The 25,368-nt window shown below is 56.5% G+C and overlaps 1 long non-coding RNA gene across 1 annotated transcript in view; it reads left to right on the top strand.

Annotated features, from left to right (window-relative positions):
• The window catches only part of LOC139085420 (uncharacterized), a 45,830-nt gene extending 25,643 nt beyond the window's left edge, over positions 1–20,187 (top strand). The window contains exons 2-3 of the long non-coding RNA XR_011543677.1: positions 16,084–16,226; positions 19,908–20,187. This is a non-coding gene — a long non-coding RNA (uncharacterized lncRNA). The remainder of the gene's footprint in view (positions 1–16,083; positions 16,227–19,907) is intronic.
• The last annotated feature ends 5,181 nt before the right edge of the window (positions 20,188–25,368 follow it).

The raw sequence follows: 25,368 nt of genomic DNA, 5'->3' as shown, positions 1-25,368 counted from the left end.
ATCTTTTACCCGTAAGAGCCCTTCCTGATTTATAATAACTTCCCCCACAGCCACCCTTGCTGCTCCCTTCCTTCCCCTGCTCTCTGTGTTTTATTTCTGTGCCGCCGTCTGCGCCCTCCAGACGGGTCCTCGTGGCCCCAGCTCAGCCAGCCCCCAGGCAGAGACACGTTGCTGGCAGTCTGGAGCCTCGGTTCATCCCTTCCTGTCCCACTGGCTCGCTGCCTCCTCGTGGAGCTCAAGATGTCATCTGGCAGCTCCAAGCTGAGCAAGAGCTGGGCTCTCCCCATGACTCCTACCAGCTGGCCCAGCAGGCCCTGACCTCTGCCCTGCACAGCCCTGCAGAGACTCAGACGCCGAGGCCAGGCGCTCGGCCTTCACTGCAGGTGGACGGTGTTCTTGCCCTGCTGGTGGCTATGGCCCCTTCCTGGGGTAATTTCCACTGGAGGAACACCCTCCCCACTTTCAATCCAAGTGGTTCAAGTGGGGCTGTCCCATGGCCTCCCCAGTCTCAAGGTGAGCCTGTGGTGAGCCCAGCCAATCAGAGGTTTCCTTTCCCTGGATATAAGGATCAGCTCCTGGATGGTGTGTGATGCAAGCTGAGGCCCATGGGGCCTTTTGTTAACACCATACGTAATTAACACATCTGTATTAGCAGCATTCGTAATTGCTGTTGTGATCAGTTTTTCTATGGAGAAGGGTGGGGTATGATGACAGCCTATGAGGGAGATGTGAGCAGCTCAGAGGGAAGGGGACATATCAGAGAGAGCTTCCCATGGAAGCGAGCTTTGAGCTGAGACCTGAAGGATATGCAGGAATTACCTAGGAGAAGGGGAAGGGAAGTGAAGATGATTCCAGAAAACAGAGTGGTGCGTGCAAAGGCCCTGGGGTGGGTGTGAGCACATTCTACAAACTAAAGACCAGTATGGCTGGGGTGCAGCACATGGGGGGTGGGAACAAGGAAAGGCTGAAAGGTGGGTGGATCTAGACTCCATGGGGCCTTGGAAGATGGTGAGGAGTCTCTGGGAAGCCCGTGAAAGTTTAAAGTGTGTGTGTGTTTGGGGATGGGGAGGAGATTTGTGTCTTGCTGGCTGCTGTGTGTCTATGGCTGCTATGTGAAACTCTTCTAAACACTGTTTTAAAACAAACAAATGTGTGCCAATCAGATGCAGCCTTGACTCAGTTTGAGCCCCTGGGGGAGGAATTCAAGCCTGGCCTGGGAACTCAAGGGTATTTTAGGTCTTGGAGGCCACACCCTGTGTCAGAAAGGATTTATGGAGGGCACCAGGAATCTGGGATTGGAACCCAGGCCTCGCCCTCCTTGCTTTCCCTCCCTATTGGATGAGGAAACCGAGGCTGGAGAGGGGAGGCGGCTGGCTCAGGGCACACTGGGGCTCAGTCTCAGAGCTGGGACTCACATGTCACCTGACCTGCCCACCAGCCACCCAGTACATTGGCAATCAGCATGTACCTGGTGAGGACACAGGTCCCTTTGAGGAAGCTGTCTGGGGCCCTGACCACAGACTTCTGTTGCTGTTGTGTTTTCAGAGCAGTGGCCCCAACGGATGGGAGAGAGGCTGGTGGGGTGGGGGTGGGTCCTGCCCTCTCTAGGCGCAGTGGAGCCCCAGGGCTCCCCCATCTGCTGCACCACTTGGGGGTGGGGATGGAGCGGGATCAACGGATCCAGGACTTCAGACGTGGGGAGGCCACAGGATGGCCCTGAAGAGGCAATGCGTGGAGTCATCGTCACCCCAAGGTTGTTCCAGGCATGGCTGCTGTGAGCGCAACAGGCCCTGGGCTGCTGACCCGCTGACCTGTCTTGTGTCCTCCCCACTCACACCTCAGCCACAGGGCTTTTATGCCATTCCCAGCTTATCTGAGCGCATTCCAACTCCAGACCTTTGCACTTGCTGTTCCCCTGCGTGGAACACCCTTCCTCCAGATTATCATGTGACTCGTCCCTTCTCTACATTCGGGAGGTGCTAGTCCCCAGAAAGCCCCTCCCTGACCTCCCCCTTCCTTACCAGTTACGTCACTTGATATGTTGTCTTCACAGGACTCATCGCTCTGCAAAAGTCTCTCATTTATTGGGATCTCCCTGCTCCAGAAGGTCAGTTCCATGGATTTAGGGATCTTGGACTGTTTGTGCACTGCTCTGTCCTCAGTGCCTAGACGGGTGCCTTGCAGTCTGTAGGTACTCAGTAATGATTTGTGCAGTGAGTGATGCAAATTGGGTGGATACATGATGGGTGTGTAGCTGGCTGGCTGACTGGATAGGGATGGATGGGTGATGGGTGGAGGGATGGATGACGGGTGGATGGATGGATGGATGGATGGGTGATGGGTGATGGGTGGATGATGGGTGGATGGATGGATGGATGGATGGGTGGGTGATGGGTGTATGGATGGATGATGGGTGGGTGGATGGATGGATGGGTGATGGGTGATGGGTGGATGGATGGATGGATGGATGGGTGATGGGTGGATGGATGGATGATGAGTGGATGGATGGATGATGGGTGGATGGATGGATGGATGGGTGATGCGTGGATGGATGGGTGGATGGATGGATGGATGATGGGTGGGTGGGTGGATGGATGGATGGATGGATGGGTAGCTGGATGGACAGATAGATGGAGGGATGGAGGGACAGAGTGATGGAGTTGGTCTCGGGCAGTGAAAGCATCACAAAGGTTGAGATAATGGCCATGGCAGACGTGTGCAGGGGTCCCAGGCTTGGGGCAGTCGTGGACAACAGGTGTGGCAGTTCAGAAGTAGTGCTCTGGCCCTGGGCTGCTTTCCTAGAGCAGAGGAGCCAGCCCTGAGCTTGGTGACTGGCCTTGGTCCCAGTGCTGCTGCTCACTCATCAGGTAACTTCAGAAAAGTCCCTGTTCCTCTGAGTTCAGAGTCCTCCTTCGTTGTCCACGAGTTACAATCCCCAAGCTGCCTTCCTCACAGGATAGGGGAGGCTCAAAAAAGATCCGATCTGGGGCTGCTCTGGCAAGCTCAGAGAGCGTCTACCAGGAGACACATGTCCAAGGGGGCAAGGACAGGGTTGCTCATGGTGGAACTGTGCATGACAAACAATCGGAAAGACACTAAACATTCAGCTACTCAAAGTGGGACACGCCTTGTCACTGGGCACCGGGCGGCGCTCACAGTCCGGCCACCCCTGCAGCCCCTGTGCGGTGCCAGAAAGCTGCCCCCTCTGGACAGGTAGATTACAAAGGGTTGTCCTGCCCCTGGGCTGACACAGCTGCATGTGGGCAGCGAGCAAGGCTGATTTCAGCCCCGCTGTCCCTTCGGCCTGCCTCAGGACACGGCATGCTTAAGAGGACGTCGCAGCCAAGGAAGACCTGCAGGGTGCGGCTGGGGAAGGGCAAGAGAGGAATGGTGTGCACAATATGGTGTCGTGTGTAGGTGGAGACAAGCCCCGAAGACAGCTGCTGTGGCCGCCACCTATCCATCTGTCTGTCTGTCTATCTATCTGTCTGTGTATCAGTCTATCTATCTGTCTATCTATCTATCTGTGTATCAGTCTATCTGTCTGTCTGCCTATCTGTCTGTCTGTCTATCTGTCTAGCTAGCTAGCTATGGATCTATCATCTATCTATCTACATAAATACATAGGATACAGGTCTGGTAGTGACTCCCCAGACTGAGTGACAGTGGAGAGGTCTGGGGCGCAATGGGGGCAGAGGAACAGTGGCCTTACTGTGGTGTCTTCATGGGCTGTGAGGACAGGTTCAGGGATGAAGCAACATTATTGAACAATCCTACCCCCTGGGCCTCCCCAGCCCAGCCCTGGCACCTGCTGGAGGCAGAGGAGAGCCTGCGTGGGGGCGAGAGAGGAGAGGGTCTGGTCGGTGTGAGCGTTCAGCCGGCACCAGACAGGCTCCTGGGGTGATGCTCAGGAGACTTCTGTAGCCACTTATGAGGAAGAGGCCCTTTGTCACCAGGAGCTGTAGGTGACTTTGTGAAGGTGGCATGGAAGCTATAACAAATTTGCTGGTAATGATGCTTTGACGAAAGAGGCTGTTTTTAAAAACACTCAGCAAGTTGCTAAAAGTCACATTCATTACGGGAAAGTGAAAACCTAATATGTTGCTGGTGTTGTCACTTGCTGGGAGTGTGGCTGTGGGGTGGGCACCAAGGCCCTCTGGACTGGAGTGTGGGGACAGCAGTGACCAAAACAAGCCCCTGGCCATCCTGCCCCCTCCGCACTGCCCTGGAGACGTGGGGGGCCAGGCCAGGCCCAGGTCCGCTGAGCCCCCTCTAACCCTGCCTTCTGTCCCTGCCTTTGCTCTTGCACGACAGTGCACAAATGTGTTCTCGGAAATAAGGTGGAAACGCTACCCTAGGACTACAGTTCCCTTTGATCAGCACCCGAACTCCCCAGAGGCCACCTCTGTTGTCAGCTTGACTTGAGTCCCTCCAGATATTTTCACACGTTGGGAGCAGGGTTTCTCAAACTTGGCACTACCGCATTGGGGCCAGATGATTCTGTGTGCTGGGGCCGTCCCGTGCACTGCAGGATGTTTAGCAGCATCCCTGGCCTCTGCCCACTAGATGCCAGTGGCATCCCCTGCCTGGTTGTGACACCCAAAATATCTCCAGACATTGCCATTTGTCACCTAGGGGCAAAATCTCTCCCCACTGTGAACCTAGAAGGTTCTGCACCCAATTCCCAATGTTGGGGTGGGGGCATTTCTTACACCAACAAGCAACGCTCCAACACCAGCTGGGTGTCCTCCAATTTAACTCAATTCTGACGCCATCTACCTGGAGACAGCATCAGATCCCACTGCTAAGGGCTCAGTCCCACAAGACTGCCCCCCCCCCCAGACACCAGTCGCAGGTCCAGCTTGTCACCTGTGCTTCTGACAGACTGGCTATAAATCGGAAGTTCCCACGACCCCCGCCTTGGGTTTGCTTAATTTGCTAGAGTGGCTCATGGAACTCAAAGAAACATTTTGCTTACTAGATTACCAGTTTGTTACAAAAGGACATGTCAGGAACAGCCAGATGGAAGAGATCCGTTGGACAAGATGGGGGGTGGGGGGCGCGGCGGGTAGGGGGGAGCTTCCACGTTCCCTCCAGGGGCGCCATTGTCTCCACATCTCTATGTGGTCACCAACCTGGAGGCTCTCCCAACTCCATCACTTTGCGTTTTTATGGTGCTCATTACAGAGGCACGATTGATTAACTCATTGACCACTGGCAATTGATTCAATCTCCAGCCTCCCTGGAGGTCAGGGGTGGGACTGAAAGTTCCAACCCTCTCATCGCAGGGTTGGTGCTTCTGGTGACCAGCCCCCAACCTCAGGTGAGCTAGGGGCTTTCCAGAAGTCACCTCATTAACATAACAAAAGACACTTCTGTCACTCTCATCCCTGAAGAAATTCCAAGTGTTTCAGGAGTTCCGTGCCAGATACAAGGACGGAGACCAATATATATTTCTTATTATAAGTCACAGCGTAACAGAACCACTGCCCAGATGATTGGTAGTTACTTTGTGGAATGGCTTTGTTAAACAACCAAAAAACCCCCAAAATATAGTCTTGTAAGCTGCATGTCATTGTTCCACTGTTTCCCAGCCTAAGCAGGTGCCGGCACAGACAGGTGTGCCCCCTGCTTCTTACGTGCTGTGTATTATTCCCCCGAGGGGACCCTCGCTGGCTCTTTAGCCAGCCCTCCACTGGCAGCTGGGTCCTTCCCAGTCGTTGCCATCACAGGCGCAGGGCAGGGTGCTGCAGGGTGGCTGTGGAGCATGGAACTGCTGGCCACAGAGCATGCTCATTTAAAGTGTTTAAATATACCACAAATTGCACCGAAGAGGCACCAATTTACACTCCCAACATTGACTTAGGGTATTTTCCTGCATCCTCTCCAACACTTCATCTTATCTTATCTTCTCCATTTTTGCCCATTTAATGGGTAAAACATGGTACCACGTGGTTCCACCTTGGCTTTCCTTTCACCGAGCTTTTGCACATTGACCGAGCACCATTGAGCATCTCGTGTATTTTAGGCTCTCTGCTGGGCTCTGGGCTATGACATCAAGAAGGCGGAAGCAGTTCCTGCCAGAGAGGGGTCAGCATGGAGGCCAGGCTCAGGGTCAGGCCCACTTCCCTAAGCAGGTGGTGGGGGGAGAAGGGAGCGTCCCAGGCAGAGGGAGCAGCCACGTCAGGGCTGGGAGGCATGGAGCCTGGTTCCCCGAGGTGCTGCCACCAGCTGAGGGGGCCAGAGTTCAGGAACACATGTGCAGCAAGAGCTGAGGTCCTGAGGGGCTTGTGGGCTGCGTTAGGGGCCACGGGAGCCCCTAAAGAGTCTGAGCCAAGGGGGTCAGGTACTCACGAAGCCAGAGGAGCCGGTGGCAGGGCCATGAGCATCAGAGCTGCAGGCCGTGCCCGTGAGTCTGCTGAGGCTGCCCTAACCAACGGCCACAATGTGGGGCTTAAAACAATAGAAACGTACTCTCACACAGCTCCGGAGGCTGGAAGGCCCAGAGCAAGATGGCATCAGGGCTGCACGCCCTCTGCAGGCACGAGGGGAGAGTCCTTCTCAGCCTCTTCCAGCTCGCGGTGGTTCCTGCCTTGTGGCGCATCCAGTCTCTGCCTCTGTCTTCACCTGGTCTCCTCCACGGCTTCCCCTCTTGTCTCTTATGAGGACACCTATTATTGGATTTAGGGCCCGTCAGGGCAATCCAGGATGATCTCCTCACCTTGGAGCCTTAACCTAATCACACCTGCCAAGACCCTTTTAACAAGCAGGTGGTACTGAACCTCTTAATCTGAAGTTCGTGTGTCCGATGTGCAGAAGGCCAATCACAGAGACATCAGTGCTTGGAGACAGAGAAAGTTTTATTGGAATTGGCCAAAACCAGAAGGAAGGCAGGAGGATAGGTTTTCTCAAATCCACCTTAATGAAAGAAGAAAGCAGGGTCTTTTATAGAGCTAAGGGGCTTGGCTGGAGGAGTTCTGGAGAAACAAAGGGGAAGTCTGTGTTTCTTTCACTCCAGATAAGCCCTGGGGCAATCTGACTTCTGGGCATCAGCTGCCGCTGGGGGCTGGTTATCTGGTGATCGTAACTTCCTTGAAGGCATTCTTTTTCTTCTGCAGAACAAGCTCATAAATCCTTGTGACCCTTGAGTCACCCCTCAGGTTAAACAAGAAGACAGCAAATTGACAAGATTGACTTCTTTTCATCTGTCTGTGTTGGTAACAGGTCGAAAGGTAACCATGTTCTTATTGGATATTTACGATAACCCTCAGGTGCCCAGCTTCACAAGGTCACAATTATGGCTTCTGGAACGTGGCCCTATCTTTTGGAGAACCCACCATTCAACCTGCTAAGTGCGCACAAGGGCCATGAAGCCTGCCATGGCGCTCGTCTGCCCTGCTGTGTGCCTGGCTTGTGCTCCCCATCTGGCCCACCTCACAGGCTCTTGGGGCCCCAGAGCTCCGGGGCCTGGGGAAGCCCCTTGAAACAGCTCTGTGCTGTGCATGGAGAGGGAGGCGCTGCTGGCATGGACTCAGGGTGACTGTTCCCGCTGTTCTGGTTCCTGATCCAGGAGACTGCTGAGGGCTGCAGCACCGACATTTCTCATTCTCCTTTCCTCATTTTCTCAAACATCGGGCAGATTAGGGAAAAGCTGCGTTTTCAGATGCAAATTTTTCTCTAAACCACGGAAGCTTTAAAACCACCAGATGAAGTATAGAAAGTACTTGACAATTTCTTTAAGAATCTTTCGTTGTCTGGGTCAGAATATCACGCGGGAGCACATGTGTGTGTTGTGTGTTTTTCTAATCCTGCTATCATGAGCAGCAGGTAGCAAAATGTTCATCTTTAATGTGTTAGTAAAACAGCACACATTTGAATATTGGCGTTTTCTGCCATCTGTACCAGTTGACACTGTTTTTCATACCAGCTTATTACATTTCTTGTACAAACATACTTTTGGGTGTCTCTGTTGACTTATGCTATAGTTGCTCTGGTATTTGTGTTAAAATAGCATTTTAAAACGTATAAAATATTGCTATTTACTCCTTCCTTGATTCTTTGCCACTTGCCAAGCTCTGGGGCAGTCTGCTTCCCAAGGACTGCGTTTTCCATAGTGGTTCTCTTGTGGGGGCATCAGGGGGGGGCCGGGAGCCCCCACGGCTCGGGCCCAGGGTCCAGGCGGGCGCCCCTGGCGGCCCAGCTCATGGAGCCCCGTGTGGCACATCTGCAGATTCTCCGGGGTTACTTTTAACCCCCAAAGGAGAAAAATGAAGACAATATGGTGGGTCTTCAAGCTAAAGTTGCTCTGTGTGAAGACATTTTATTCCTTAATTCTGTCCTTCCCTTTTTGATGTCAAAATTTCCTTTCTTTGGTGAATTGAAGGGGATCTTGGATGACTTTTTTTCTCTCCAATAGCTTTCCTTGGCAAAATCACAAGTTCTCCAGTCGGTTGTGGGGCGGGGGGATATTCTATTGATCTGCAAAATCCACAAATCTGGGGCCCCCTTGTGCAAAGCTGGGGGGCAGCTGAGCCCTTCTGCTGGATTCCATGCTCTCAGAGGCAGGGGGCCGGGGCAGGGGCGGGAGATCTGGGGTGGGGGTCCTCACGTCCGAGGGGGTCTGCGGCAGTGGAGGGCGCCTGCAGCCGGCTGGCACACGGAGGAGGCATTCTGCCACTCTAAAAGATCCGTGCAAACTGCCGCAGATGGGAGGAAGAGCCAGGATCCAGACTGGAGGCTGTTTTGCTAGCACGTTAAAGATTAACGTGTTTTTTTACTGGCTGCCGCATTCTGTGGCAAGATGAGTTTTTTTGTAAAGAAGGAGCAGGAGAAGCAGCAGCAGCCTGTCTGGGGCCAGGGCTGGGGCGGGGGTGCTGAGCAGCCCCTGGCTGCCTCCTCTTGCCCCACTGCCCTGAAGACCCAGGGTCTGAAACCAGCCCCGTTTCCAGCTCCAGTGGCCTTGCCCTTTTGCTCAGAGACACTCAGCCCCCTCTGTGCCTTCACCCAGGCTGTGCCTCCTTCCTTCTGGCTGGCAGAGTCTGGTCCCCTTTTATTAAGACTCAGCCCAAGCATAATGATGATGGGAACCGAGATTTATTGCATGCTGACTTCCGTGCTAAGTGTGTCCCTGTGCGGCCCTGCTGAATCGCCCTGAGAGGCACACCAAATGCCCACATTTTACCGAAAGGGAAATTGAGGCACAGAGAGGTTAAGTAACCTGCCTGGGGTCGCACAGCTGGGAAGTGGGGTTTGAGTCCAGGCAGAGTGGGTCCTGAGTCAGTCTCTAACTCCTACAGCAAAGCTCAGCTGCTCACCCTGTCCCCAACTTCTCACCCCTGGCCAGCAAGACCCTCCCTTCCCTGGGCTTCACACCCACAGTCAGCTCCTGTCCTCATGCCAGGACAGGATGCAGGGGACACAATGCTCACCTCTCCTAGGACTCCTGGCCTGGCCTCAAGATGGGGCAGGGTCTCTGTGGGTTCTCGTGGGTTGACATGGGGCTCTCTGTGAGGGATGCAATTTTAATTTTCCAGAATGGGATGCAAGGTGGGGACCTGGTCAGGGAGGTTTAACACATAACAGGAGTGATGGCAGAAAGCCTGATAAACCGAGCTGGCAGCACGCATCAGGCCGGTGTGGAGGTCTGGGTCCAGTCCCAGCTCTTTTTCTTCTTGAAGATGCTTTGGGTTGACTGCCTGGAATAAGGACCCTCCCTGAGCCCTCTCTGGGCCAGCCACCCTCCTTGGGAGCCTGGGCGAGGCCTCAGTCCTTGGGCAGAAGGTTCCAAGAAAGCTGGATCAGGGGCATGCACCAGGCAAAAAGGGGCCTTGCACTGGGGAACGGTGGGTACTTCCCCTTCCGGAGGTCACCCCAGGCTGCCTGCAGGAGAGTAAGGCCCCTGACAGCTTGTGTTCCATGCCCTCTGTGGGTGTGGGCCAGTCCTTATAGCGCTAGTGGTGGCTCATAACACAGGCCAGGCTAGGACGAGGGGAGACCCTAATGGTGGCTTTTTTTTTTTTTTTTTGCTGGGTAAGATTAGCCCTGAGTTAACATCTGTGCCAATCTTCCTCTAATTTGTATGTGGGATGCTGCCACAGCATGGCTGACCAGTGGTGTAGGTCCACGCCCAGGAACCGAACCTGCAAATCTTGGCTACGAAAGCAGAGCACGCCAAACTTAACCACTGGGCCCCAGGATGGGCCCCTAATGGTGGCTCTTTAGCCTAGCACAGCAGATCCAGACTAGCTCTGGGAGAGTCAAGAACGCTGGTATTTGTGACAGCCTACCCCACCCAAGCCCTGGGGGTAGCCTGGGCAGGAGGGTGTCTGGCAGGCAGCAGAGAGCTGTGGGAACTGGCCCATCTGGCTGAACCAGGCCCTTGCGTGGCCTCGTACAAGTTGGAGCCTCGTTCCCTTATCTCTGGCATGGGTGCGTTGGTGATCTCAGGGATCACTGCTGTGTGTGTCTGGACTCAGATTCCAGTGGACACCTCTCCCTAGGGGTCGCCCAGGGCTCGCTCCATCAGTGGGCACAGGAGGGCAGCAGCCGTGTGAGGGCCCATGGGCCCTGAGGGAGGACTCGGCAGGAGTCAACCTGGGACCCACACAGCACTCGCCCAGAGCCCCAGCCCCAGCCCTGGGGTGTCCCCATGCCCCACCATCTCCTGCACACACCCCACGACCGTCCTTGTGGGTAGTTTGTGCAACGTCGGCCCCTTGCCCCAGATGGTCAGCACCCCCTGCGCTGAGCAGGCAACCTGCACACAGTCGGGCTTCAACAAGCGCCTGCTGGAGGAGCACAACCTCAGGTCATCGCAGCCCGGGCCAGCCCACAGGACCCCGGGGCACCCTGCGGGGTCGCCCTCCCTCCTCCCCGGGTCTCTGACCGTGGTGAGGAGTTTGTAAAGGAATATTTCCCAGAATATTGCTGCTCACCTGGAGCAAGAGTACAAGCAGAGGCCGTATTCCATGTGTCCAAATACTTAAAGTATAAAGCGATTTGGAAACGCTGAAATAAAACGTGCTCTACCCCCGGCCCTGATGAACATCCCTCACCAAGGCCCGGGAGGCGGGCTTCCAGCTCAGGAACGGCAGGAGCCCCTGGGAGCGGCTCAGGGCCCGCAGCCCGCCTTCCCCTCCCGGCCCGCTCCGCCTCGGCCCCTCCTGTGCGAGCACAGCCCCGCCGCGTGTCCAGCCGCCCGTCCCTCCCGCAAGCACTGCCCCTCGGAGCTTCTCAACTGGACACTGCTGACCTCTGGGCCCGATGAATCCCTGCGGTGGGGCCACCCCGTGCACTGCAGGCCGGAACATCCTGCACCCCTCCGGCTCTGAGAGCCCAAAGCGCCGCCAGACACAGCCAGGTGTGCCCCGGGGAGCACGGTCCACCCCGCCTGGGACCCCCCGACCCAGGCCCAGACACAGGCATGCAGGGCGCCCGGCGTGCGCGCGGCACGGGGAGGCCTCCCGTCCGAGGGCACGGGGCGCCCCCACCGGCCGCCCGCGGGGTCGTCGAGGCCGTGCCGCCCAGGGTCGCGCCTCGGCCGCCGCGCTCCGGGAAGGCCCGCCGCCTCCGTGCGCAGGGCGTCCCGGGCGGCAGCGGCGCGCGTGCGGGCCCGCAGGAGACGTCGCCGGCGGCCGTGCCTTCGCGGCGTGTCGGGGAGCCGTGCGAGCTCGGAGGGGCGGGTTCCCCGTGCCCACGGCGGCGCCGCCCGAGCATCCGGAGAAGCGCGGCTGCGGTGAATTACAGCCGTGGCTCCAGGCCCGGCCCACGGCTAGTGGTGAAGTTCGCCGCTCCGCGGCGGCGGCCCGGGGTTCCGCCGGTTCGGATCCTGGGCGCGGACGTCGCAGGGCTCATCAAGCCACCTTGAGGCGGCGCCTCACATGCCACAACTAGAAGGACCCACAACTAAAAAAGAAAAAAAAAAAAAACGATTGGCAACTGTTGTTAGCTCAGGTGCCAATCTTTAAAAAGAAAAATCTGTGACCCTATAGTGAGACGTAAAATAGAATGAAACCTCGTGGGTCACCTGTGGATGGGAGGAAGGTGCGTTAAACTTTGCCCTGAGTGTCTTGTTGTGCGTGTCGCCCTTTGACCAGTCAAAGCTGATTTGCTCCTGACAGTTATTTGCTTCCCCTGAGGTCTGGTTTGGAGAGGAAAGGTAGGTAATGCTGTGTGCACTCACATTGTTGACCAGTTTTCAAGCAATGCTTTACTTAGCCTGAACGCTGCAGAGGCAGGGCGACCACGTCATTCTTTGCAGCCATTATTCCACAGCAGCCAGAGTGTGTCTGCAGAGCAAGGACTGACAGGAGAGCCAGTGCTCAATTTGGTTCCATTAACAGAAGCACAGTGTCTGAGACAAGGGAGGTGAAAACCCTGCTAGTCTCCCCAAAGCACAGCCAAAGCTCTGGCACTCTTGCTGGAAGCACGCACCAAGGACGTCCAAGTTCTGATGGTGTTAGGATGACTTTAAGGGCAAGGACGAAGAATGCAGAAGGCTGCCCTGCCCCTGCCCAGTGGGGAGCAGAGTAAATGGGAAATGGGGGGCTCCTTTGCCATGAGCTGAAACAGCCCAGGAGCCCTCACAGAGCTCCCACCTTGCTGCCAGGACAAGCAGGAGGCCAGAGGCGGGAGGGGGAGGGGCTGCACCTCCAGGCACCCTTGGTGGGGCCTCTGAGCCTCCCTCTGTTAGATTTCCGGGACGCCACAGTGCAGCGCCACATGCTGGGTGGACGACAGGAGTCCCTTCTCTCAGCTCTGGAGGCTGGGAGTCTGCCAGCGCGGTGCCGGCGGCCTGGTGCCCTCTGAGGCCTCTCTCCTGGGCGTGTGGATGGCCTCTGTCTTCACAGGGGCGTCCCTCTGTGTGCGTGTCAGTGTCCTAATCTCCTCTTCTTGGAAAGACACCAGGCAGCTTGGATTCTGGCCCCACCCCCTGTGACCTCATTTTAACTTAATTTCCACTTAAAAGGTAAGTCGCAAATACAGTCACATTCTGAGGTACTGGGGTTAGGACTCCAACATGTGAATCTTGGAGGCACACAGTTCAGCCCATAACACTCCCTAAGCCAGCCCGGGTGCAGAACCCACGTGAAGAAATTGTCCTACCTGCTCAGAGAGGGAGAGCCACCATTGGGGACTGCCCAGCCGGCGTGGGTAAGTGCTCTTGTACAACCTCAGCCCACCCCCACCCGTGTCACCCTCAGCATGGGTCTGGTCGCTCACTGTGTCCTCATGACTGGGAGGGACTGGGCCCTCTCCTCGTGAATTGGGCCCTGTCATGTTTCTGTCCCCAGGGCCCCAGGCAGCCTCGTCCCCCACATCCAGGCGGTCCCTGGACCTGTGGATGTTGCCTTCTCCGTCACGTCAGGATCCATCCCAGGACCCGCAAAAGCCCCGGCCCCCAGCCCAGCCCTGTCTGCCTCGCAGCTGGAGCAGGGAGAGGCCAGCACCGGGTCTCCCCGGCTCCAGCTCCTCCCGGGCGCTGTGGCTCGGCCTGACGCGTGCCGCTGTCCCGGGTGATGACAGCAGTGCCGGCTCCTTACTTTCCTGCCTGTCTCCTCCTCTGTCCACGAGCCCAGAGCTCTGCCTGATCCTGGGGAATATGGCCCTCAAGCCCCTGGTGAACCAAGACCCTTGTCAGGGCCACAAACCCAGGTCCACCTGGGTGGGCAGGGCCCCCGTGTCAGACCCCAGGCACCAGGTCTGCGGGGGCGCCCCTGGGCAGGCGGGGCCTCGGAGGACTGAGGCTCCCACGGCCTCCGCCAGCTTGGAGCGAGTCCCCACACTGAGCACCTGGAGCGAGGGCTTTGCTTTGACGCAACATTTGTTGGCGTTTTTTAATATTCAAGCTGTCAAAAAAGTATGTTTGCTGGATTCAGATGTTTGTTTCGGATCGTTGTTCTCTGGAACAACACTGAAGGGGCAGAAATGCCTGCTCTGCACAGCCGGGATGGCGGGCAGTGAGCCGCGGGGCGGCGGAGTTTCCAGGGATGGCCGCCCTGGCTGTGTTTGTGGAGGCAAACACCCTGGGCCTGAGGGATCCGGGTGCCCCTAGCCCCGAGCCTGCCCTTCCGCCTGGGCCTCGTGACCCGGGTGCGATGTGCAGGGCCGGCACTGTCCCCCCGCAGAACCCACCCAGCCTCCCGAGGCAAAGCCGGATCCTGGGGACATCGCCTCATCATTGCTCCTTCCTTCTGGCTGCTCCACTGGCATCGACTCTCCCTGCTCTATGTGGCAATGGGGCTGAAGTGACACTGTGTCATCAATTGTAAAACAGACCGTTGACAATAGCAGAGTTTGGAAATAAAAGAAATAAAACCAGGTACACATTGATTCTAAGATGCACTGTGATGCGTCTGCGGGAGAGAGCTTACACCCAGGGCAACCTGGCCATCATCTGTTTGCTCAGGGCCACACGGCCAGGCAGCCACAGAGCGGGAGCACTCACTGCTTCCTGTCTGACTCAGCTGCCCCACAGACCCCTTCCGTGTGTGGCCGTGGGGCACGTGGCCCCTGGGGCTGTCGTGGCTCAGGAATGCCTGCCTCGCCCTCCCCAGAAGCCCAGGAGTGAACAGGAGGCGGGTGTGCCCTTCCCGCTGTTGGAGGACCCGGAGCTCAGACTGGGCAGCCTACCGGCCCTGCCCTGGAGAAGGGTGCAGACCTGCAGGGCCACGGCATCCAGACCCCGTTCCGTGCTGGAGTGGGCTGAACTGCTGGGAGGAGGCAGGCCTCCTGGGACAGTGACTCCACTCTGGGTCCTTCGTGCCCCTCGAGGTGGACATTCGGCAGATGGCAGCCCCAGGGTCCGTGCCACCGTTACAGGTGAGGGCCTCACTTTCCCTTCCGGCTGCATTTGAAGGGAGGGGATTTTAAAGTCTGGGGCCCCTGTAGCAAGATGGGCGAGCCAGTGTGAGAATGGCCAGGCAGGCAGAGGAAGCCAGGCGGTGTGTGGTGACATCGTGGAGCTCCTGCCCAGGCCCTTCTTATTTACACTAGCCAGTGTGTTTCTTGTTTTGCGTGGATGTGGGTCATATGGGCTCTCTAACTTGTAACAGAGCATTCACACCAATCTACTGGGGTGCATTCCTGTTCACCCTCAAGATGTTCTCTCTGAATCGTCTTGTAATCTTCTGCCTCGGTTTCCCCATCTGTGAAATGGGGTGACAGCAATACCTACATCCTGAGGCTGTCATGATGATTCAATGAGCTAATTCTTGGGAAGAGCTAGGAAGGGCGCGCAGGCATAGTCATTGCTACACAAGTGCTGGTATTGTCATTTCAGTGCCTCAAGGCCGCTCCTGCCCTCCTGTGAGGCAGCCCCGGACAGCCCATACTCTGGAGCCAAGAAACAGAGAGAGAAACCCCTGGGCTGGGGCTGGTTTGAATTTCTAATAATTTATCGAGAATCAAGAGCCAGATTTCCTCTGGGAAATATTAGTTCTTAGGTTTACAAAGTGCCTTGGTTGTAAATATCCATAAAAACGACAGTTTCTTGGGCCGTATTTATTCTTAAGCCGGGCGAAAGACATGAGTGCGTTGGCCTGTGTGAATCCGCCCGCTGCCAGCTTCCGCGTGCTCTCTGCAGGCCCTCCGGTCCGGGCAGGAGCGAGCAGGACCCCGGCCGGGGCGACGAGCCGCAGCCCTCAGGGGGCACCTGCCTGCTGGCTGAGCCGTGCAGGAGAGCCAGCAGGCTGTGGCCCAGTTGGGGACAACTTTCAGAGGGGTCCCTGGGGCTGCGAGAGCACTGAGAGAGGCGGCCGGACCTGACTGCTGGGTGGAGAGGAGCGGGCCTCAGGTGGCTGTTAGAGCGACCTCTGAGAAGCTGTGCTGTGCTCCTCGGGTGCTGACCAGGCTCCCGGGCATGCAGCGCGTGTGTCACTTCCAGACTCTCCTCCATCTCCCAGATGCTGCCTCTGTGGAGAGGCTGCCTCCAGGCCTTTGCCCAGGCTGTGCCCGTTGCCCAGAAGGCCTCCTCTCTCCGCCTGTCCTGACTCCACTCGCAAGTTGAGGCTCGACGCTCACCCGCTCTCTGAGCAGCTGCAGCACCAACGATACCACTGCGTATTTCTGCTTTCTTTCTTGCAGAGCCTGTGGCGTTGGTCTCCTGGTCCTCAGAGCACCTAGGACAGGGCACTTGGCCTGTCACCTCGTCAGGACTTTTTGTTGTCTCCCTGATGGTGAGAACCAACAAAACGGTAATCGTCACAGTTAACTGACCGCCGAACGTGGTAAGTTGCTTTAATCATGATCTCATTTAACCATCACAGGCTATGGGATGGTGATAAGCATTTTGGAGGTGCGGAAACTGAGGCACAGAGGGACTAAGTGACCCAGCTAGCGGCTGGCGGAGCTGGGATTGAAATCTGGGCCATGGTCCGGTGCAGCCTGACGGCGTTCCTCTGCGGCTATGTGTAAAAGGGTAAAACAAACAGATGAAACACTTCCTGCAGTGGCTCCGTAATTCAGGAAGGGAGGGCTGCCGTTTAGAAAACAGGGTTTGGGCTCTAGTTTCAACCCTCTCTTTGAGTGTAGACGCGGCTCCCGAGATCCTGGCCAATTTCTAGATATTGATTTCTGCCTTGGGAAATACTGAGTTGTAAGAAATGCGGAAATCTTGTAGGCGTCTGTAAGCAGCAACTGGCGCGGTGCACATACACAGTTGGCATTCAATAAAGGCTTGTACATGGTATTGATTAGTGAGTGACACCAGGGCCCAGGGCTCCATGTGGGCTCCGTGAAGTCAGTGCCCAGCCACTTTAGAGGCCCCCTGTCTCTTCTTTTGATGGGGTGGTGAAGCAGGCAGAGTTTTTAAGGGGAAGAAAGATCAGAACGAGAACAGCGTTGGGGGCAGCGTTTAGGTGGTGTGGGGGCAGGCAGGAATAGTTGGATGGCAGATTTCATAGCCGAAGACAACGGGAACCATGGAAAGGCCTGGGGCGCCCACAGGTGTGCACCCTGCCCGTCCCAGGGAGGCTCTGCCCGCTTCCATTGCCAGGCTGCCCATGGGTCGCGGCTACTTCCTCACACAGACTCTGCGTTTTCATTCCAAACATTTAACTTGCAGAGTTGACAGAAAGGCTATAGATTTCCCCCCAAATATCCATTTGCCTGGCCATTTATCTGCTTCGATCTGAAATACAGAACATGATGGGTGCCCTAGGTAAATCAAGCATTCCCTGTCTTCCGAAATGGGTTTGCAAACGCTGATTTCATGCCATTACCATTTTTCTGTTTCTAACAGTAAATCAAAAAAGTATCAACCGTTCATCCACTTTAAAAGTAATGCCTTTCTTATGCATAATTACGCGTACCCAGTGGAGATCTGTGTGTGCACTGTAAATCTACTCCTTTAAAAGGTTTCCTCTTAAGCACATTGGTGACATAAATTGGTGTAGAGCAAATTTATTTATTTAATAGGTTTATTCTTTTAACTGGTCCGATAACCATTACTGTTCACTGTTTGGTTTAGGGGGAGGAAGGAGTTCTTATTAATTTATCTGATTTATTTCTATGGCAGGTATTTATGTCAAAGGTTCCTCTGGAAATGAGGGCGAACATGATTTATTGGTTTAGCAGGTTTCCTCTTAACTGGCCTTCAGGCGAGCCTCACGGTGTTCAGAGAAACCGTGGAGAGCCTCTTAAAATAATTGAAGTAAGGAGGTGCAGCTGACCTGAGGGGTAAGACATCGGAGGCCTGCATTTGGACAAAACTTTTCCTCAATACCGAGATAAAAGAGCACAAGTCACAAAACTGAAGGGGTTAGGGGAAAAAAGGAGGGGAGGGAGGGAGAAAGGAGGAAAGAAGGAAGGAAGAAAGGAAGGAAGAATAGAAGGAAGAGTGTGTCTCAATAATAACACCCGTGGGCCGGCTCCATGGCCGAGTGGTTAAGTTCGCGCGCTCTGCTGCAGGCGGCCCAGTGTTTCGTTGGTTCGAATCCTGGCCGCGGACATGGCGCTGCTCATCAAACCACGCTGAGGAAGCGTCCCACATGCCACAACTAGAAGGACCCACAACGAAGAATATACAACTACATACCGGGGGCCTTTGGGGAGAAAAAGGAAAAAAATAAAAATCTTAAAAAAAAAAAATAATAACACCCCAAAATGTTTTGGCAAATGGGAGATGGAAGAGACGGTGCTAATCAGGCCGTGTAAACTTGCTCGCTTTTGTAGATCTTGTTTGCAGCTCCCGATGGTGCTGGAGTGAAAGCAGACAGGCCCAGCTGGTAGAGGCGAGGGAGAGAAATGCTGAATTTTTAGCAGTTCAGTTTTATTTTTAGGCATTTAAGAATATCTTTAGCTTCCCAGTAAATGAGTCCATCAGAAGGCCGTATATGAAATAATCAGAATGTAAAAATACAGAACAGAAATCTGAGGGCCCCCTGACCAAACTGTGCAACTTCGGCCCCCTCCTGCCTGGCCCAGACAGGGCCAGATGAGCTCACTGACCCCCCCCGTCCCAGGCCCCCCGAATCCACCAGGAGAAGGGCGCCCGGAGAAGAGGATGGGGCCCCAGGCACGCGGCTCACTGCCCTCCACTGTCTGCTCTTCTTCCGTCCTTTCTTGAGAGGTAGCGACCTGGACTGGAGGCTGGAGAGCAGTGACCTCCAGGGACCCGGGAGCTCAGTCTGTGGGGACGGGGCTGAGAGCGGCTGGATGACCGTGGCCTTAGAGCTTCCTGGGAGGGAGTGGGCAAGGCCGGGCCCCCAGGAGCAAGCCTCTCTGGAGAAGGAAGGAGAGGTGAGTCTCTGTCTAGTAGAGGCCCTGAGGCTGCTAGGTCAGAGGTGACCCATTGCTGGGCGCACGTGTTGACCCAGCCCACCCTTCATGCTGAACTGGGAGGCACATCAGAGCCTCCATTTATTCCAGAACCTCCCTGGTCTCCCCCAGAGGAGCACAGCTCTGTACCAGGCACTGGGCAAGACAAAGCAGATCTGCCCCTCACAGTGTCGTATTCCCGTAACACTGACAATCCTTTACAAGAGAAACAATACTGAGGCATGTGCTAGGCCCTGTGCTGGCTCTGGGGGTGACACACCTTTTTCAAACTATGCTCAGTCCCCGCCTTCAAAGTGGCCCCACGTCCTAGGGGAGATGAGGAGACCGACGGTGACCGGGTGGGAGCACCTGTGTCGCCAGCCAGCCGCCACCAGTTGCTGGGGAGGCCAGAGCACTTTTTGAGGCGTTCATCCCCCCTTTTCTCCCGTGACCTCGAGGCTGGCACATGTCAGGTGTTCCACACGCCTTGGCTTCGTTGAATGTTGAGTGACAGACAGGCCCCGGCGAGGCAGGCCGGGCGCAGAGTGGCATCCCCACTTCACGGCTGTGCACACGGGGCGGCTAAGGGCTGTGTAGGTCCACCTGCAAAGCAACCCCAGCCCGGCTGCCCGGCTCTGCTGGGAGGACCACAGACGCTTCCAGGCGGCGTGGACCCGGCTCAGTGGCTGCTGCTGTGCGCAGCCACGCATCTTCTACCTTCACCACAGCTGTCACTGCCGAGGGCCCCAGAGCCGCGGGGCCTGCGCCTGGTGGCTTCTTAGGCAATGGGACAGCTGGCTTCCTGTCCACACTGTGAAGGCCCTGGGAACACAATGCAAGCCCTCTTTGCAGTAGGAGTCTGAGGCTTGTAAGTGGACATGGCTGTCAGTGTTGAGAGGGACAGTGAGCAGAGGCCTGGAGATGCATGTCAGTGGCGTGGACAAGGCTCTGTGACCCCCAGGTCTTTCCCTGCCCGCCCGCTGATGTCTTAAAACCCGCCTCCAGGCTGCGCCATCATGGCACATCATGAAGAGATGGAGGCCTCTTCATTTCGGAAGACAGCTTCCCATTTTTCTGTCTCTATCTAATCTCTCTATCCATCATCTATCTATCTATCATCTATCATTTTTCTCTCTTTCTCTCTCTTTCAGGTGCTTTCAAGCTTTTTAGCAGGCTTTGTCCTGTAAACGTGTGCACAAAACGCCGGCCAGGTTACAATTACCAACGACAAAAAGGAAGACATCCTTCTGGTCCCTGTCCCCTCCGTCTCCCCTGGGCCTGACCAGAGGCCGCTTTCAAGCTTGTTGGCGAGCCCGGGGCTGTCAGATTCTTACTTGAAGTCAGAGAATTGACAGGACTCCAGGGTCCTGCCCTGTCCCGCTGAGATTTAAAGGGGCTGCTCTGGGTGAGAAATAATAACTGTGCGACTCTACAGCTCTGCTGTGGTTTATTGTTTGTTTGCTTTAAATAGCCACTGCTTTGCCTGAGGAACAACGACGAAGATGAGTGGGCATTTATTCTCAGGGCGGTCTTGGGAGCCGGCCGGCCTCTGCCTCTGGTTCCCCATGGGAGTGGGTCTGGGTGCCCCATCTGCTCAGGGAGCCCCTGTGAGGGGTGGTGAACAGTGGGTTGAGAGCCCCACAAGAGAGACTCAGCAGGGGCCCCCAGGCCACCCCAGAATGCCCCACCTTCCAGCCAGGCCTCTGTCCTCTGAGCCTTTGCTCGGGCTGTTTCCTCTGCCTGGTCACTCTTCTCCCAGATCCCTGCATGCGTCCTTCTGGTCATTCGGTGCTTAGCACAGACATCACGTCCTCAGGGAGGCCCTTCCAGACTGCCTGCTCTGTGGCTTCTGACCTTGATTTATTTTCTCCCAGGCCTGTGTCGCTACCTGAATTATCTTCTTATCCCTGCCGCCTGCCTCACTCAACAGCATGTGGGCTCTGCGACACAGGACCTCTCTCTGTGGTTCCTGCTCAAAACAGTGGTGAGAGAGGGCCTGGTGTGGGGCGGGAGCCCGGGTGGACACCTGTGCAAGGAAGGAGAGTGAAGCGCAGACTCTCCAGAGACCGGCCTCGCTGAGCACGTGGCTGAGACGGGAAACTGTGGCTGCAGGCCCTGGGACCCGGGACAGCCACACAGGTGACCGGCCTCCTTGTCCTTGCCCCAGGAGATGCTCCTCCCAAATTATTCTGATAACTCCTGCCCAGAAACATCCGATTCCCTGAGGTATGAGCATTGAGCTCCTGATAAGCTCAGGCCTGTCATCAGGGGCCTAGAAAACAGAGAATTGACGCAACTGCCATGAAAACAAGTTTTAGAAACCACCGTCCACTCACCCCCTGACGCAGACACGCCTCCCCTTGCCCCGTGTTCCGTGCAGACGTGTTCTGTGGACCCAGAGCTCAGGGTGATCATCTGTCTACTCCTTGGGGAAGAGAGATGTGTGGATACTTTCAGTGCCCCAGAAACCCGGTGGCCCATTTTAGCCGATGGCCATGATCACATACATACCACAGGGCCTTGCCTACCCTGGATGGGCTGTGAAGATGTCCCAAAGAACCACACAGGTACCTAGGGGAAAACAATCCAGAGACCACTTGACAATGACAGGGGCGTGTGTGGGCTGGGGGGGGGAGGGATTGGGGGCTGGAGGCCCCCTTGCCCAGGTCCACCAGGCCCTCTGGCTGTGACCCTCCCCACGGCACCCCCTGCACGTCAGCCAGGTCATCCAAGTGGCCCAGGGGGCAGACGTGCCGTGATGGAGATGCCAACAATCAGGCTGCTAAGCTCCCTGCTCCATTTGCTCTGAGAGCAGCCAGGATGGCTGTCTGGTGGGAGCTCACCTTCACCGTGGAGCTGCGGAGCGTATGCATTTTAAGCTGCAAATATTGTCATTCATAATAGGTTGGCAAATGTTTTCAGATTAAGGGAAGTGCCAGCTCTGGAATTGATTATGAATCCTTTGGTTCTGCGTCATCATTCTTCCAGCCTCGTTCCTGGGCTGGGAGGCCCCCAAAGCGGGGACTGTGCTGGGGGCTGTGTCATCTGCTCTTCCCCCATTACACGACTCTCCCACCCCCGAACGGGGCCCTTGCATCCTTTTCTTGGACACCTCAAGGGACGGGCTGCTACCACCTTCAAAGGCGGGATGCCTCCCCCGGCTGGGCTGTCCTGCCCATCAGAGGATGATTCAGGTTACTTAACCCTACCAGCCAATCTCATGTGCTGCTTTTTAACTACGCTGACGGCATGCGTTCATGTAGTCATTGTGTCATGCACCCAATGTTCCTCCCTTGTTTACGCGCTGCCGGACCCTTTGCTCAGAGCCAAGGACTCCGAAGAGAAGGCAGCATGACTCCTGTTGGTGAGGCGCTCACCTCCCGGGAAACAGACAAGAACACACTCCACTCTTGTGCCAGCCAGAACAGGGGACAGAGGGGCTGGGGGATCCAGAGAAAAGAACCGGGGGGTGCTGAGGAGGGTCTCGAAGGATGGACACAGCAGGAATCTGCAGCATCTGGGGGTGATGATTCCCGGTCAGATATGGGCAGCCAAGAGGGTCCTTTTGCCCAGGGCACAGCGTGCCTGAGGGCAGTGCACGTCGGGGGAGGCAGGCTGGGAAAATGTGTGAAGGACCAGGCTGTGAAGGCAAGGCCTTTCCAGGGTGACCCACTGCTGCCTTCTTCTGGCGCTCCTCTCTGCGCCAGCCTCAGGACTCCCCACCCTTCTGGCTGCCCCTCACCTCTCGGCCCCGCTTGGCCAGACCTTTGGTGGCTGGAGTGCTCCAGAGCCGGGCCCTGCACAATGAACTCCACCCCCCTGCAGCCTCCCCAGAACCCAGCGTCCCCGTCTTCCCACGGCTCGAGCGAGACCCGCGCTCGTTCCTGACGCCCCTTTCCTTCTATGCCCACGTTCAAACCACCATCAGGGGGATCCACCTACAGAGTGCCTCATACCCTGTCTGCACCCCCACTGCTGCCACTGTGCTCCAAGACCCCTTCGTCCCGCACGGGAACTGACCCCCAGCTAGCCCCCTGTCTCAGTTGGCTCGGGCTGCCGTACAAACATCCCACAGGCTGGGCGGCGTAAACAGCAGACATTTATTCCCCAGTTCTGGAGGCTGGAAGTCCCAGAGCTGGTGCCAGCACGGCCGGGTTCTGCCGAGGCCTCCGCCCGACCTGCAGATGCCGCCTTCTCGCTGTGTCTTCACACAGCTGAGAAGAGAGCGCGCGAGCGAGAGCCAGGTCTGGTGCCCCTTCCGCTCCTTATCAGGGCACTAACCCCATTGTGAGGGCCCCACCCTGTGATCTGTCTGACCCTAAGCACCTCCCGAAGGCCCCGCCTCCTGACACCAACACCCTGGGCGTTGGGGCTTCAACATCCGAATTTGGAGGAAACAAACATTAGCTCAGTCGGCAAACCTCCCCCCACATTCTTTACCCCCCAGTCCCAGCTCCTCACACAGCCGGCCATATTTTAAAAGGCAATCTGACTAGTTTTCCTGTAGGCCTTAACTACCACCCCCTCCCCCAGGGCCTCCCAGAGGCTTCAGGACGCACCCCGAGCCCTGGTGAGCCCAGTGGGTCCTGCAGGCTGGCCCACCCTCCCGCCCCAGCTGCCCCTGCCTCCCCCTGCCCGGGAGACTGAGGCACAGAGTGTTTAAGGGACTTGCTATGGGCCAACAGCCGGTAACAAATGTCTGTGGAAGGACGGATGAAGGAGGCCCCACCCCTTCCTACCCTCCCACCAACCCCAGTCGCTGACCCTCAATCCATAGCAGTCAGCCCAGCGCCCTGGTTCTACAGGAGAGCCCTCCCAGGCTCCGAGGCCGTCCTCCAGAGCCACTCCACCTCTCGTGGACAGTTCCCCCGCCTCCTTCTGTGCCACCAAAAGCACCTTTCTTGTGTCCAGCTCCTTTAGTACTGCATGAGGTGGGCATCTCAGCAAATATACATCCTGGGCTACTGGGCCCTTAGGGGCCAGCGGGTGCCCATATGGCCCCATCCAGGCCACACCCTTGTCTTTAACTGGGACCATGGGGAGCTGCTGAGTCTGACATGAAAGGACCTGCATAGATAGCGGGGTTTTAGGCAGCTCATCAGACCCAGCTTGAGGGTGGAGGTGTTTTGATCAAAGGGTGTTCCTCTAGCAACTCATTGCAGCAGCCTAAAGTTGATCTTGGTCGCTTTGAAGCAAAATAATGAAAAGAGACCTACTTTGCCCCTAAATGAAAGTATATATTAGGAAAGATGGCCTAACGACAGGGGTGGTGCTTGTCTCTATACACCCAGGTCCCCAGAGGGCTCAGAGAGGCAGGGCTGGGCCCCAGAGCAGATCAGCAGCCACATGGCCGGGTCCCAGAGTGGCCCCCTCTGGCTGGACACCTTGAAATCTGCACCCAGATGGTGCTGATTGTGTGCAGATGGGCACCTGGAGAGAGTGTGGGAGGGGGAAAGACGAGCAGGTGGGGGTCAAACTGGCCTTGTTAATGGCTTAGCACGGCAACTTAACCAGCAGTGTGACCGGGAAGTCTTCCCCATCTGAGCTTGGTTTCCGCCTCTGCACAAGGAGCGAGGGGTGGCAGCGAGAGGACCCTCCTGTCCACACTCGGGGCTTCTGAAGAGCGACCTCCTGGAGCTTAACCACGAGAGCGTGAGCCTGCCCTGAGGCCGCACCTGCAGGTGCCCCCCTGCGTAATGTAACAAGAAAGAGGGGCCAGTCAGGAGGGGCACAGGCGAGGGCGGGCCCACAGCCAGCGTGGCCCAGTTGCGCCTGGGACTACTTCAGTGTTACTGTGGGCCATGGAGACTCGTTAGAAGCCGTTAAGCATCCTGTAACCCAGAGGTCCCCTTGCTCAAAAGGCAAAGAAGGTTTGGCCCTCAGGCAGGTCTGTGTTGAGGAGAAAGGACACTGACCACGCAGATGAGAGGGCCCTGGTCTGTGACACAGTTCTTTTCTTACTGCCCAGGGGACCTTGGCCTGGGGCAGTGAAGCCTGGGCTCACGGTGCTGAGCTTGCAGTCATCAGCCTGGTGCGAGTGCGGAGCTCACCCTTCCTGTAGCGGAGGCAGAGAGATGCTTCCCCCACCCCTTCCAAACTCCTACAGAGTGAGTCACCCGTGGAGACTGGGGGGCCGGCAGGAGGAGGGGACGGTACATTGTTCCCATCTGGGAGGCTGATGAGCTCACAGCCTGCAGGCCAAGCAGAGGAAGCTAGCTGGAGGGCCCTCCAGAGCTTGGCGCGTGTTCCTGGGAGCCCAGGGGCCTATGTGGGTACAGCGACGGGGCAGAATCTGGTCTAAAGATAGAGGACACTGGAGTGTCCTGAGCAGGGAGGCTGGAGGAGACCGTGGTGGAGTACGCCTGGGAAGAGATGATGGGGTATATGCCCACCTGGCTCCCTGCAGCCCTCTGAGAATGGGGACCTCAGCAGGTCCCCAGGCACAGGGAAAGGGACATGGGGGATGGGGAGGGCAGAGAGCCTGGGATGGACTCGTAGATCAGAAGACGGCCCCTGGGCAGGCCAAAGGGATCCCAGATTGCCCCTCCAAGGGCATCTTTAGGTACAGAGGGGCCAAGGTGATGTTGACTTTCTGTCCCCATAGACAACCCC

The sequence above is a fragment of the Equus przewalskii genome, chromosome 9 (assembly GCF_037783145.1).
Source record: "Equus przewalskii isolate Varuska chromosome 9, EquPr2, whole genome shotgun sequence".
NCBI classification, from domain to species: Eukaryota; Metazoa; Chordata; class Mammalia; order Perissodactyla; family Equidae; genus Equus; species Equus przewalskii.
The sequence above is the reverse complement of the archived record's forward strand: the minus strand, read 5'-3'. Positions and strand labels throughout refer to the sequence as shown.